Below are 3,796 nucleotides of genomic sequence, written 5' to 3'. Positions count from 1 at the left end.
GACTATATGATCTCTATCGACTAGTTTGGCCCCGGCTTATATAGGATACCGAGGCCCCTTGAGTTACCAGGACTTAGTCAGTTATGTTGGTGGAGGGTCCTCCATGAATATAGATTCCTTGTTTGAACGTGAAGTCTCCATGAATGTTCCTTCTACAGGGTCCATGGGCTGGCATGATGGCCTAGAGTAGGAGAAGACCTAGGGGGGCTTGGGCCAGCTACCAGAGAGGTGAGCCACCCCTGGACCGTAACATCGTCATTTTATTGCCTGTTCGTTTTTTCTTTTCAAATACATGTTAATTTTTTTAGCAAACATTGAACATTTTAAATAGAAAATGAACATGTTTAGATACATGTTCAGCATTTTATAAATACAAGTTCAACATTTATTTGAATACATGTTGAAGATTTATTAAATATGCAGTTCACATTTTTCTTAACACACGTTAAACATTTTTTTGAAAATGCATGACATTTTTAAAAAGAATATGCAAAGACTGTGTTAAGTGTTAGAACCGTTTTAAACTTTGCATGAACTAATTTTTTATAAGTTATTTGCATTTTTTTAAAATTGCACTAACAATCTTTTACATTTCATGAACATTTTCTAAAATCACCTAAAAAATGAACATTTTCTAAAAATGTTATGAAACATATTTTTAAGACTTGTCATTTTTTTACTGTCCTGAAAATATTGAAAATTTGCAAAAAAAAAATGTTTGTACCATCTAAAACATGTTCATTACATTCAAAAATGATCACAACTTTGTAAAAACTGAACAATAAAAATTCACCAGCGCACCAAAATGAAGAAACATAATGGAAGAAGTGGAGGTGCGGGGAATCGAACCCCGTGCCTCTCGCATGCGAAGCGAGCGCTCTACCATATGAGCTACACCCCCGATCGATGTCTACATTGGGACACGAGCCTAGATAGTCTGCAGAGGCGCCGTCGGCCCTGTTGTTTTCCCGACCCACCGTAATGCCCCGCTTGGATGTGTCGTTTCAGAGTCCAAAAAACCCCCGTTGGTTACAACAGCTCCACCGAGAACTGCGGTCAAAGAGGTCTGAAATCTTACTATCCAGGATTCATCAATTTCGTCTTCGACGACAATGGAACTATATACGGCGGCGATGCTGTGAGGGGTGACTGTATGGCGGTGGCGGTACCGCCAACGCCGCCTGGATCCTCGAAGTACATGTGCAATGTTGGAGAACGTGTGCTCGTTCCACAGCCAGCTTATTTCCTGTCCGCGACGCCAAACACGGGCATGAGGAGGCGGAAAACGTCGTCCGAGCCGGCAATCGGGTAACTACTCGGCGATGGCGTCCCTAAGAGCATCTTCAACCGTTCGACCCATGAGGCTTGAAATAGCACCGTCTGAGTAGCGCGCTGGCGGAAAAATCAGCGTGGGGGGTTGGGTTCCTAGCCGCTGCCCTCAAGGTCGCTCCCGGGTGTTGATTTCGGCCCATTTTGACGCAATTGGCTTAGTATCGACGTAAATTGATCAATTTCAGCTCATATTCAACGTGCTTCGACACAAATTCAACAGAAGCTATTTTTTGTCACATAGTTCGTCACAGAAAATCAATACAAATCAAATAGTTCAACAAATAAAAACTCATATTTATCACACATCGAGTTAGGCATTGCCCTTGAGCCTCCATATAGGTGCTCCGCCAGATCCTGCTGCAGTTGGTGATGCACCTGTGGGTCTCGAATCTCCTGGCGCATATTGAGGAAGGCAGTCCAGGTTGCTGGTAGGTGGTGATCAACTTGGGCAATAGGACCCTGTCTGTAATATGGCTCAGTGTCAAACGCTGGCTCTTCCTACTCGCTCTCAATTATCATGCTGTGCAAGATGACACAACAAGTCATGATCTCCCACATTTTGACCAGGTGTGAGCGGGATACCGGACAATAGCAAATCGAGATTGGAGCACACCAAATGCTCGCTCGACATCCTTCCCGGAAGCCTCCTGACACTTGGCAAAGTGGGAGTTCTTGCCTTCTGGCACAGGGTTTGATATAGTCTTCACAAATGTGGATCATCTCATATACTCCCACTAGGTAGTATCTTTTGTTGTAGTGCCGTCAATTGACCTCGAAGTTCACCGGAGGAGAATGACCTTCAACAAGCTTGACAAAGACAGGGGAGCACTACATTGATGTCATTGTGAGTTCCTGGCATACCAAAGAAGGAGTGCCAAATCCAGAGGTCGTGTGTGGCCACTGCTCAAGTACCACATTTCAACCGCCTTTGGTGCCTTTGTATATCCCCTGCCAAGCAAATGGACAGTTTTTTCATGTCCAATGCATGTAGTCGATGCTTCCAAGCATCCGAGAAATCCTCTTACTGCATTTTGTGCTAGGATCCGAGCAGTGCCTTCAACATTGGATGATCACAAGTATTGAGGTCCAAACACTGCTATCACTGCCCTACAGAACTTGTACAAACACTCAATGGTTGTTAACTCGGCCATGCCTCCATAGTCTTCCGGTGAATCGCCGGGAGCTCCGTATGCAAGCATCCTCATAACTGTCGTGCACTTCTGGAGTGAGTTGAATCCAAGTGTGCCGGTGCAATCCTTCCTGCACTTGAAGTAGGTGTCGAACTCACAGATGAAATTCACAATCCTGAGGAAGAGCTTTCGGCTCATCCGATAACTGCGCCAAAATACTTTCTCGCCGTGAAGTGGAGCGTCGACGAAGTAGTCGGAGTAGGGCAAGCAATAGCCTTCCACTCGTTTTTGCCGAGCCACCTCACCGCGGCTTTGCATTGCTCATGAACAGGGCGGCCAAAGCGGCGAGGACCATGAGATGCTCTTCGTCCTGGGCGTCGGCATCGGCTTCCTCCTCCTGCAGCGCTTTGAACGCCTCCTCGTCGTCCGAGTCCATCACCGAGCATACAAATTCCTGAACACCTTGCGGGTGTGGTAGGTGCGTAGCCGCCGGTATTCCCGCCCTGCGTGGCTGGAGCACCGGAAAGCTCACCTAGGAGCGGGGTGGAGGCTGCCGCGGCGGAACCCTCTCTTTTTGGGCGAGGGAATGGCCTATCTAGCGATGGTGGGTGGGTAGGCGGCACCAGGATCGGCATGGTGGCAGAAGGGCGTGCGCGCGGGGTGGGGGACAGGGCGAATCTGGCAGTGGAAGATGCTTTTCCGCCTGACAGTGGTGGCTAAGGCGCAGTTTTTCCTTCTGTCGGAGCCCCCAAGCGCCTCCCAATGCGCTGGGTTTGGCCTAGGATCGCTGAGCCAAAAAATGGGCCGAGCCGGCGGATTTTGGCGTCCTGGGGGCATGACTGGATTTTTTTTTTTGCGCTGGCGTGAAAAAACTCGCCCTGAGGACCTGTTAGAGACGCGAGTGAATATGCTCTAAGGCGTGGGCAGACGGCATGGAGCTTCTTCACGAGGATGACGCAAGGACAACAGCCGGTGAATGCTTGGACATGGATCTCTACCAGGTGAAGTACTTGTTCTTGTGACACAAACATAGTTTCTCACGATTACGATTTTTTTCCTTTTACGAACCTACATATTCCGATACATAATAGCCATATTTTATGACAAACACCCAAAAGGATACATTGTTTGATAATGAGTCAATTACGCCGGTGGTGCTTGAACTTGCCGCAAACCATCACTTTGGTGCTAGAACTTATGACATACATTGAACTGGTGCAAAAACTTGGCTCGGGCGTGTAAATACGGTGCAAATCATGTTTGGATACGAAACGATACTGAGTTGGCATGCCAATGTGGCTCGGGCCCGCTGTCAGTGACGGGAAGGCACAGCG

The 3,796-nt window shown here is 47.6% G+C and overlaps 1 non-coding gene across 1 annotated transcript; it reads right to left on the bottom strand.

Moving 5' to 3' along the window:
• Window positions 1-828: 828 nt before the first annotated feature.
• Window positions 829-901, bottom strand: TRNAA-CGC. Its single transcript has one exon. It is a non-coding gene; the product is annotated as a tRNA-Ala (tRNA).
• Window positions 902-3,796: the final 2,895 nt, after the last annotated feature.

Source organism: Triticum dicoccoides, chromosome 6B (genome assembly GCF_002162155.2).
Source record: "Triticum dicoccoides isolate Atlit2015 ecotype Zavitan chromosome 6B, WEW_v2.0, whole genome shotgun sequence".
Classification (NCBI taxonomy): domain Eukaryota; kingdom Viridiplantae; phylum Streptophyta; class Magnoliopsida; order Poales; family Poaceae; genus Triticum; species Triticum dicoccoides.
The sequence above is the reverse complement of the archived record's forward strand: the minus strand, read 5'-3'. Positions and strand labels throughout refer to the sequence as shown.